The following is a 12,092-nucleotide window of genomic DNA, read 5'->3' on the forward strand; positions in this document are numbered from 1 at the left end:
ATTTCATAAATAAGGAACATAAAGCTTAAGAATTTAATACCTTTGAGGCAATTAAGATGGTAAGTCATTGAGCTAGAGTTTGAACCCAGATCCCCCTGATTACAAATAAAAAAATTTAACGATCAGGTTATACGGCCATCCATAGAAAGGACCACAAATACCCTACTCAGTAACTACAGAGGTTCCAGTAACTTGTTTACAGAACTTCAGAGAACCACTTACTAACTGAGCTAGTCATTTATTCTCTCTAAACTTCCTGCTAATTATCTGTAATGCAGCATTCATGTTAGTACTTACAACCTCTTAGGTCTCAAGTAGTAATTTAATAATGTAATGCACAGAGGTAGTTTAATAGTTTAATTTCGATTATGCATGACCCTAAGTAAGTGAGCATTAAAATAGCTTTTATTATTATTCTTAGATTCATATACCTATGTTTATAAAACTGGGTACCTTAGATTTGTGTGGCATAGCAGAGCTTTCAAAATGTTTTCACGCATAAAATATTCATACATATGTTATTTAACATTTTATGTCATGTTTAATTAAGATAGGCTTAACATCCGCGATTGTAAGGCTTAAGAATGACATATAATATTCCGGTGCTGCAACTCAACTAGCTTTTGGGGGAAAAAAACACAGAATACACTTTTTTTTTAGGTTTGAGATTCAGTTCTGAAGAGTTTGCTGCTTTACATTCTGAACTTACTTGAAATATGGCTTTCTTTCTACGATTCTGTGGAATTGGCAACCTCTGTTTTTATTCTAACAATGTAATACATTTCTAAATTAATATTATACACATTTTTCCCCCAGCAAAAACTGCTCCCAATCAGAATGAATACACATCTCCCATACTTTGCCTACACTTTTACTTATCTCATTTGAGGAACCTATCTATTTTAAGAAAAACAAGAAATATAACCTGATTGTGTTTCTTGGGGTCAGAATCCTGTTCTTTGAGTATCCTCTGATCACAGTAAGCTTTTGATGAATTTTGCTAAAATTGTTGAACATAATTTGAGTAGCTACAAGCTTGGGGATTAACTATATAAAATTATATCCACGCCATCAAGTGACTTGCAATTTTATTGGTTAGAATTCTCTTTTAAACAGCTTTTTTTTTTTTTTTTTTTTTTACCAAGACTTTGATAAATGTAATGAATCTTTTTAGAAAATGTCGAGAAATGCAGATTATTATAACAAATGCCAAGGTACTCATCTTGATTTTCTTAATTGTCTTCATTGTCAAAAAATTATTGCTTCCATGAATCTGTGCATGTCTGTCTAATTCAAGTTTCTATATGTTTCCTAAAATTTATGTATTTCTACTCAATGTATAATATTAAATTGTGGATTTTATTCTTTACCTAAAGAGTGTTATACTGTACCTATTATTTTTTTTTCTATTTTATTTTTAAGATTAGCCATGTAATGGACATAGATCTATTTCACTTTAATTGTCGAATAGTATTACAAGATTTTAAAATATTGTATTTTGTTTATTCCCCTGGTAATGGGAACAAAATGAACAATAATAAACAATGTTTAACAGTATATTCTTGTACAGACGTCCTTGTTGACATAAGTAGGAATAGTTCTAACAAATATACTTTTGAGTGAAATTGCTGGATTTAAGGGTGTATGTGTTTTCAACTACTTTGGTGTCAGACTCCTTTTGCTCACATTCCATATTTATAGTCAGAAAATCCAAACTGCTGTACCTGTGAAAAATGTCTAGGCATGACTCTTTTTATCACTTCTACTTGTCACTGTGGTCTGAACATCCTCTTGATAAGTTACTGCACCAGCAAACTAACTGTCCTCTTTGCACCCACCCTTCCTCCTATAGACCATCTGCCACACAGCAGCCCAAGGGATACTTCTAGAACTTAATTCGGATCCTACTACTTTTCTGCCTCAAGCCCCATAAGGGCCACTAATTCATTCAGAGTAAAAGACAAAGATGTTATAATAATTTACAGCCCACAGCCACAACTCAAGAATGCTTTGTTTACTTGTTTTCCTTTTTCTTCTTCTCTAGACGGTAGATGGAGACTTTCCCTCCAACTTCATCCCCATTTCTGACAATGGGAATCATGATTACTTCCTCTCTTCCTGACAGTGTGTTATTTTGTGGTTCTTATTTAATGTGGGTTTGGTTTCCCATGGGTTCCCAGCCCCAGATGGCAGGCACTGACTTTGACTTTCCTCCTTCTGCCCAGCAGAGCAACAAACCTCAAAGCCCGGTTTACTTAGATTAGCAGATACTCAGGGAGAAAAACAGTTAAATGCTCCTGTGATCTTTATTTTGCTGGGTTTCCACTCTCTTTTATATTACAGCTGGTTATTCCCACCAATCTTGTCAACACTTGGCCTCTTAAGGAGTTTTAATTTTTTAAAATCACCCTTGGTCACTAAACTTACTATTTAAAGACAAAAACAAACAAATAAAAACCATCATGAACATATTCTTTCTCAATAAATGAATATAATAGTCCCAATAATTTTAAACACCATAAACCATTTGCTTCTCCAGAAAATCAAGGGCTCTAGTCTCCGAGAGGGAGAGTGAATCTATTCCGGTTGAACACAATCAAATACTGAATTATTATTATTTTAATTGTCATTGTAGTAGTTCCTAGACCTTCAGAAGCTTGTCAGAAATGAAAATGTTATGTGGTTATTACATTATTTAGTGTCTTGCATGAATAAATGTTTTCAGTTTCCCCTATTTGGACAATCTAAATAGTCTAGAACAATTGTAGAATCTGCTTGAATTTCTGATAGCCTTAGAGAGACAGGACAGAGCATCAAAATGACATGTATGATGGCAACATAAATTAATAAAGACACAAATAAGTATCTACTTTAGATAGCTTTCCTTTTCTATTTTTATTTAATTGGAAAGATATGAAAACAAAAATTTAAAAATCTTCCATAAATTTCTCACTAAAAAAAAAGTACACGCAACAAGAAAAGTGGTGTTATTTCTTTTCTGATCTTCCAATTCTAATACCAAAAGAAAACAGTTGCTAATAACATGATACATGTTTCTGGATTTCTTTATGCATGTTTACATATACTTTTTATAAAACTTAGATCATATTACATAAACTATCCTGCACACTGCTTTTTTTTCCACCTTAAGGGGTTATTATAGTAAATGCATACATTTAGTTAATTTTTCAAATTATGAATAGCACAGCAATACTAGAATAAGTATTAGACGTATGTGGAATTAGAATAAGATGTATGTCAGCACAAAAATAATTAATACCCACAGATGGAATTACAACTTAAAAACTGCTTTATAAATTATTTTCAGTTAATATGATTTTTGTTTTATTCTCAGAAATATTTACTATGGAAAATGCAGATGTCATCTTTTTTTCAATTAGTAATATAAGGGCTATATGTATATACTCATGTTTGCTTATAATATCATTTGGATAATTTAGTATTATGAATATACCTCCACTTACTTTAGTCCCTATAGTCAATTTTTTTCATTTCCTATCATAATTTAGTAATACACATTTACATAAAAGATTTCCACATATCTTGACATATAAAACTACAGTATGTGAAAATGATCATTGTAAAGTTTTTCTATAATGTATTAATTGGTCATAGCAAAATCATTCCTACTTCTTTGCCTCATAAAATGATTAGAAGTGACAGTTTAGACCTGCAGCATCCAATATGGTGGCCAGGAGCCACTTGTGGTATTTGGGAATGTGAAATGCTGCAAGTTCGAACTGAATAGTGTTATAAGAGTAAAATACACATTGAATTTCAATGACTTAGTATGAAGGAAAGGAATATAAAATATCTCATTAATCATGTCAAATTGATTTTATTTGAAATGAAAATATTTTTGAACACTAGGCAAATAAAATATATTTTAAAAAATTATCTTCATCTTTAATTTAATTGGATTTATTTTTGAAATGTTGCTACTAGAAAATTGACGACTGCATTTGTGGCCCCGTTATATTACTTTTGGACAGTGCTAGTACAATTTTTAAAATTAATATACCTCTTGTCTTTGAGACATAAAGATGCAAAGTCAACAAAGAAGGGTATAACTCATTGAAGCAATTTACTGACCTAGATGTAAAGAACTTTTCCAAGGACCCATGGAACCTACTGCAGATTCCAGAATCAGGAAAGTGAAAACTTGCACAGCTGATGGCACACACTTCTATATTCTTTCATTTTGTTCCCTATGTGATCCTTAAGAACCAGCTAGTTGAACAGATATACAGGGGCTATGCAACTGAAAATTTCTGCACTTCGCTTGTATGCAAAAAGGATGAATGACAAGTAAGAAAACTTAAGTATTTAAGTATTCACTGAAAACCAAAACTGCTTCTGGGTCATGCATAGATTGAATCCAGTTTTCTGGATTCAAAGATTGTCTTAGACTGTTTGGGGTGCTATAACAAAATTCCTTAGACTGGGTAATTTCCAAAATAATAGACATTTATTATTCACAGTTCTGGAGGCTGGGAAGTCCAAGATCAAATCACCAGCAGATTTAGTGTTTGGTGAGAGTCAGTTGCTCTAAACAGCACCTCACATGGCAGAAGGGCAAAAGGTCTCCCTCAAACCTCTTTTATTAGGGCAGAAATCATATTCAGGAGGGAAGAGCCCTCCTGACCTAATCACCTCCTAAACGCTTTGTTTATTAATACTGTCACTTGAGGATTAAGTGTTAATCCATAAATTTTAGGGGACAAGCATTAAAATCACAGCATTCTGTCCCTGGACCCCCAAAGTTAACGTCCTTCTCATTTGCAAAATACATTTACTTCATTCAAATACTCCAAAAGTCTTATCTTATTCTAGCATCAACTTTAAAGTCTAAGTCCAAAGGTACATCTAAATATCATCTAAATAAAATATGAGTGAAACTTAAGGTTATAATTCATTCTGAAGCAAATTTCTTCCCAGCTGTGAGCTTGGGAAATCAAACAAGTGATGTGTTTCCAAAATACAATGGTGAAACAGACACAGACATTCCCATTTCAAAAGTGAGAAATAGTAAGAAAGCAAGAGGTACCTACCTGGTCTCAAGAAAGTCCAGAATCCAACAGGGCAAACAACAGGCCCAGGAGAACTGTAGAGGGAAGGATATTCCCAAGACAAGAGACCAGTAGAGCTACCAGTGTGCAACTCTTGCCTAGGAGAGATGCAGGAGTGTGACTTCCATGTATCAGAGCTGCTGCATGAGCTGTGCCCAGCGAAACCATGGGGCCATGGCTTCCTGGAGCCTTGAGGACTCATTTACCACCCCAGTTTGTTTGGAAGGTTAAGACATCAAGCCAGAGATTATTTTTAAGCTTCAAGTCTCTCTGGAGTATTCTTTGAAACTGAAGTGGAGATAACGATGTGCCTAGAGCTTGTGTACTCTGCATGCCAGCAGAAATAGCACCTTTCAAACACTGTGCCCTCTGGAGGGGCAGCTGGAAGTGCACTTCTACCTGCTGGAGTCACAGGTTGGGTAGATCCTTCAAATCACTCTGCCTCTGAAGACCCTGGAATTCTGGGCCTATGATGGGAAAGGCAGTCCTGCCTCTGAAATGCCTTCAGGGTCATTCTGTGTGTGTGTGTGTGTGTGTGTGTGTGTGTGTGTGTGTTTATTTTTGCTTTTTGTTTTTTGTTTTTTGAGACAGAGTCTCGCTCTGTAGCCCAGGCTAGAATGCAGTAACAGAATTCACAATCTTGGCTCTCTGCAACCTCCGCCTCCCAGGTTCAAGTGATTCTCGTGCTTCAGCCTCATGAGTAACTGGGACCACAGGCAGGTGCCACCATACCTGGCTAATTTTTTGTATTTTTAGTAGAGACAGGGTCTACCATGTTGGCCAGACTGGTCTTGAACTCCTGGCCTCAAGCGATCTGCCTGCCTCAGCCTCCTAAAGTGCTGGAATTAAAGATGTGAGCCACCGTGCCTGGCCCAGGGTCATTCTTTTTTTTGTCTTGAGGAGCAGCACCTAGACAATACACAAATCTCCTTATTCAAGAGTTGCTTGCAAGGTTTGCTTGGCCACATCCTTGGTGTTCTCTCTGAAACTGTCTTTTTCATACTTTAAACATGGTCAGGCTAAGAATTTTTCAAATCTTAAATACTGCTTCCTTTTGATTATAAATTCCATTTTTAATTTGTTCTCTCTTCTTCCATTTTACTGTAAATAGTCAAGAGAGACCACGCCATACCCTCAACCTCTCAACACCTTGCTTAGATATTTATTCTGCTAAATATCCAATTTCATCACTTGTAAGTTTCTCCTTCTACAAAGCGCTAGAACACTAACACAATTCATCCAAGTTCTTTGCCACTTTATAAAGAGGATGGCCTCTCCTTCAGTTTCCAATAACATGTAGCTTAGTTGCAGCTGAAACTTCACCAGAATGGTCTTCACTATCCATATTCCTATCAACATGATCACACGACCACTCAGGCAATCTCTTAAGAAGACTGAGACTTTCTCTATAGCTCTCTTCTGAGCCCTCCACCAAATCGCCCTTAATGGTCCATTCATGATGATGTAGGCTTTTTCTAGTATGTACCTCCAGCCTTTACCAATTAACCAGTTCCTAGGCCACTCCACATTTTAAGGTATTTCTTAGAGCAAATACAGTACCCCCATTTCTTTGCACCAATTTCTGTCTTAGTCCGTTTTGACTGTTACAGCAAAATACCTTCAACTCGGTAATTTATAAACAATAGAAACTTACTGCTCGCAGTTCTGAAGACTGGAAAGTCCAAATCAAAGCACCAGCAGATTCAGACTCTGGTAAGGGTCTGCTTCTCCTAGACGGTGCCTTATAGCTGTGTTCGCACATGACAGAAGGGCAAAAGGTCTCCCTCAAGCCTCTTTTATAAGGACACTACCCCCTTTATGAGGGCAGAGCCTTCATGACCTAATCACCTCCTAAAGGCCCTACCTCTTAATACTGCCACATCAGAGATGAGGCTTCAATTTACAAATTAGGGAAGAAGCAGCACTCTGAACACAGCAAAAATGTTCATAAAAGTGTCACCAGAGTTCCTTATGAATCGAAGAAAGATTTCAAACAAGTTTTGGTTTTCATTATAATATAGCTTACTGTTTCCTCAGTATTGAAAATTAACTATCCAAAGAGTTGATATATAAAATATCTTCAGAAATCAGAGTATTCAGTTAGTTCACTTTGTTTCCAAAGAAATTGAATAACAGGTGTGTCCCATTATTTAGAATATTTTTAAATTTAGATTTGGACAGAAGAAGGGTGGTTTAAGGAACACTAACAGATCTGATAAGACAGGTGTTTGAATTCATAGCTCTCCTTGGTTAGATGACCTTTTACAAACTGCTTACATTTCTCGATTTCTGCTCTTCAGATAAAAAAGTCAAGTTTGCATTAGAACAGCAAAAATGCTGTGGTTATACTTTAAAGTGTTCTGTAGTACAAAATCTTAAAGAAAGGCAACTAAGAATATAAATTGAAGAGATGGAAGAAGGCTTAGGTAACAGTAGAGTATCCTCATCCAGAGGTCCTCCCAGGGAATTTCCAGGGATTACAAAGGATTCCATTTTGAAAGTTTTCTGTACTGAGCTTATCTAGTGGCAGTATGAGCTCTCAGTATCAAATAAAAATTGAGCCCTGAATGAAGCATTTGCCATTTGTCATTCCTAGCAGTGCTATGTCTTCTAATGCAGTTTATCATTTTAAAATATGACATTCCTGATTAAGTTTTATCATTTTAAATATCAAGAAAAATATTCACCCGTTCACCTCACCCCCTCTTTCCCATTGCTTATTTCAGGTGTCCATGATTGTCCTATAGATACCTAGTGAAGGGGGTAAATTTTAGGTAACAATGCTTGCCGCATGATCCTTTATATTCAACCTAAGCTGATTGTACCGGAAACAAATGTAACTCAGAGGCCACAACAAAATAAATAGATCAACCAGTGCCATTATGTTCTGATATCACACTAAAATATGAATATAGTCTATCAACTTTCTTCTCTTGAGAATATGAACTCAGAATTAATAACAACATGAACATATTTTAAGTGGGCAATGTACCGGGAAAACTATGATGTAGAGATGAGCCCTGAGGTGGGGTAGAGGATATAGAAGGGTTTTTAAAAAAGTGAATAGATAAGATAAAAATAGAAGGGAAGATCTCATGAGAGAAACATTAAACTAAGCTGTGATCAATTTTATTTGGAGTAACATGTCTTCCATTATATTGAAAACAAAAAGTACCATAAATAAAGTATGCATCACCAATTATGTTGCTCATTAATAATCACACAATTGTAAGATGTGCATATACTTTGGTTTTGGCCCTAATTTTTACTATATATGAATCTGCATTTCTTGTGAAATGGGGACAATAATACAGTTGCTATGGAATTCCATTGGAAATAAAATGAAATAATGTAGGCAAAGAATCTTTTGACTACATTATTTCTAAAATTCTAAATAGAGTTCTAAAAAGACTTTTAGAATATATTAATACTCAGTTCTTAACCAACAATCTTATTAAATACCTTGCTTTTCATTGGAAAACATTTTGGCATTACTTAAATTTGAAAAGGAAGATAAATTCTGAGTCTACAGAATGTGTGTCACAATCTACAGAGATAGACCATGATATTTTAAAGATAGTAAATGTTTAAGGAAATCAGGTCTTAGCTGAAAAAAATTTTACCTCTCTTCTGACATGACAGTTGAAATTCTCTAATTCTCTTAATGAATTTCACCTACAACAAAATAGGTGGCAGTATACTGAGCAGAATAATAATACTGTTCTATGTCACAACTCTCAGTAATGGACTTTCGATTATGTTTAATAAGTAATTTCTTACCAAAAAATCATGTTATAGTAATAGAATATGATAACCAGAAATGTGGCTTATACTACACAAAAAGCTATTTCTCAGATTTAAGCAGTTCCATTGTTCAAAATAAATACACTAATACATGATATAAATCAAGTTTTTTTGATGCTCAAAAATAGTTTTGACTGAAGGAGTGATAATATTCAGCCCTTATTACTGATGTAATTGTAAACCTCCTTGAAACATTCATATGAAGATGATCACAGGAAAATAAGGCATAGTACAAAACCTGAGCTTGGGCAAGGAACATCACAATGTGAGACAGCTAGGGACTTAAAAGTGATGCCACGGTGAATACTCTGGGGGAATGAAACACTTCAAATGTTCAAAAATTCAGAAAAGAAATTATGCCTCTTTTGTGAAGAGGCATATGTGAAGCCCTATGTGTCCTTTTTTACATAGCACAAGAGAATTCTAAGGGGATTGGGAATTGGTGCAGAAGGAAAGGAGGAAGGAAATTATTGCATTTTCACCTTCTCCCACTTTATCACTGGGCTAGGGGATGACTCATGTACATCTTCTTGAAATATCCATTGTCATCAATAAAATGAATTTGAAGTTTTAAATAAAGCAATATTGAAATTAGAGTGACACTTATTTCCTGTCATTATTTCCAAGATGTTGAATAATCCAGATGAATGGAAGAAAAAAAGGTCAACGAGTTCATCCTTAAATATATTCAGAGAGAAGCTTTCAGGAAACCAGACTCAATTAAAAAAAAAAAAAAGTAAAGAAACATGAGACTAACATAATACGTACAGGATAACTAAAAACTCATCCAGTTCTCAAAAGGTTCACATATGAGGGGTACTGTTCACCTGCCTGATGGTACATTTCCTTTTTGCTTACTCTACGAGCATGAAATCAACCAAGCAAGACAAACGTGCCTTTTTTATATTGTGTGCTTAATAAGCAGTGATCTGTCCTACTCACTTAAAAAATCTAGTTGAGCAGATTGGATCCCAGTCTTCTGAATGTTAACAAATGGTGATAACACTGGTAGGATTAAGCTCCACTGGATCCATCACATATTTTTGTATATAATACATGTTTCTGGATTTCTTTATGCATGTTTACATGTACTTTTTATAAAACTTATGTCATGTTGCATAAACTATATGGCGTACTTCTTTTTTTTTTCAACTTACAGGGCTATTAGAGTAAATGCATATATTTAAGTAATTTTTCAAATTATGAATTGTACAGTCATATTAGAATAAGAATTAGATGTATGTGGAGTTAGAAGAAGACATACATCAGCACAAAGAAAAATACCCAAAGATAGAATTACAATTTAAAAACTGCTTTATAAATTATTTTCAGATAATATTATTTTTGTTTTCTTCTCAGAAATATTTACTATGGAAAATGCAGACGGTGCAGGTTGGTGCAAGAGTAATTGTGGTTTTTGCATTGCTGAAATTTGCTGTTTGATATTGGAACACATTCTTAAGTAAATGTGGTTATGTTTACATCATTTTAATGTGCATTTCTCGCTTTATGTTTTTCTACTAATGACTTATTACTTATTTCATATTTATTTTAGCCTATGGAAATGATGTTAGACAAAAAGCAAATCTAAGTGATTTTCCCTTTTTTTTTTTTTTTTTGAGACAGAGTCTTGCTATGTCGCCAGGCTAGAGTGCAGTGGCGTGATCTTGGCTCACTGCAACCTCCAACTCTCTGGTTCAAGCAATTCTCCTGCCTCAGCCTCCTGAGTAGCTGGGACTACAGGTGCCCGCCTCCACGCCCAGCTAATTTTGTATTTTCAGTAGAGACAGGTTTCACCATGTTGGCCAAGATGGTTTCAACCTCCTGACCTCAGGTTCCACCCTCCTCAGCCTCCCGAAGTGCTGGGATTACAGGCGTGAGCCACCGTGCCCAGCCACGATTTTCTTACTCAAGCTCAAAATGGGTCATAAAGCAGCGGAAACAATTCACAACATCAACACATTTAGCCCAGGAACTGCTAAGGAACGTAAACTGTAGTGGTGGGTCAAGAAGTTTTGAAACGGAGGAGAGCTTTGAAAATGAGGAGTGTAGTGGCAGGTCATTGGAAGTTGACAACAACCAGTTGAGAGCAATCGTTGAAGGGGATCCTCTTACAGCTACACAAGGAGTTGCTGAAGAATTCAGCGTCGACCATTCTATGGTCATTCAGCATTTGAAACAAACTGGAAAGGTGAAAAAGCTCCGTAATTGGGTGCCTCATGAGCTGAGAGAAAATCAAAGAAATCATTGTCTTAAAGTGTTGTCTTCTCTTATTCTGTGCAACAACAATTAAGCATTTCTTGATCAGATGTGACATGCGTGGCCGGGCATGGTGGCTTATGCTTGTAATCCCAACACTTTGGGAGGCCAACATGACTGGATCACCTGACGTCAGCAGTTCGAGACCAGCCTGACCAATAGGCGAAATCCCGTCTCTACTAACAATACAAAAATTAGCCTGGTGGGGTGGCTTGCGTCTGTAGTCCCTCCCAGCTACTCAGGAGACTGAGACAGGAGAATTGCTTGAACCCAGGAGGTGGAGGTTGCAGGGAGCCCAGATCAGGCCACTGCACTCCAGCCTGGGTGACAGAACGAGACACTGTCTCAAAAGAGAAAAGGAAAAGAAAAACTAAAAAAAAAAAAAAAAAATTGTGACTTGATGAAAAGTGGATTTTATACAACAACCACAATGATCGGCTCAGTGGTTAGACCAAGAAGAGTCTCCAAAGCACGTCTCAAAGCCAAACTTGCACCAAGAAGAGGTCATAGTCACTGTTTGTTGGTCTGCTGCCAGTCTGATCCACTACAGTTTCTGAATCCCGGTGAAACCACTATATCTGAAAAGTATGCACAACAGATTGATGAAACGCACTGAAAACTGCAATGCCTGCAGCCAGCATTGGTCAACAGGGCTCATCTCTTCTCTATGGCAATGCCCGACCACACGTTCAGTGCACAACCAATGCTTCAAAAGTTGAATGAACTGGGTTACACAGTTTTGCCTCATCTGCCATATTCACATGACCTCTCGCCAACTGACTACCACTTCTTCAGGTATCTCGACAACTGTGAAAAATGCTTCCACAACCAGCAGGATTCAGAACATGTTTTCCAAGAGTTTGTCAAATCCCGAAGCATTATTTTTACGCTACAAGAATCTCACTGGCAAAAATGTGTTGATTGTAATGGTTGCTATTT

General features: G+C 36.1%; 1 long non-coding RNA gene across 1 annotated transcript in view; it reads right to left on the reverse strand.

The window, feature by feature from the left end:
* Positions 1–12,092, reverse strand: part of LOC126955946 (uncharacterized) — a 695,860-nt gene that overhangs the window by 527,854 nt on the left and 155,914 nt on the right. The window lies entirely within an intron of this gene.

The sequence above is a fragment of the Macaca thibetana genome, chromosome 6 (genome assembly GCF_024542745.1).
Source record: "Macaca thibetana thibetana isolate TM-01 chromosome 6, ASM2454274v1, whole genome shotgun sequence".
NCBI classification, from domain to species: Eukaryota; Metazoa; Chordata; class Mammalia; order Primates; family Cercopithecidae; genus Macaca; species Macaca thibetana.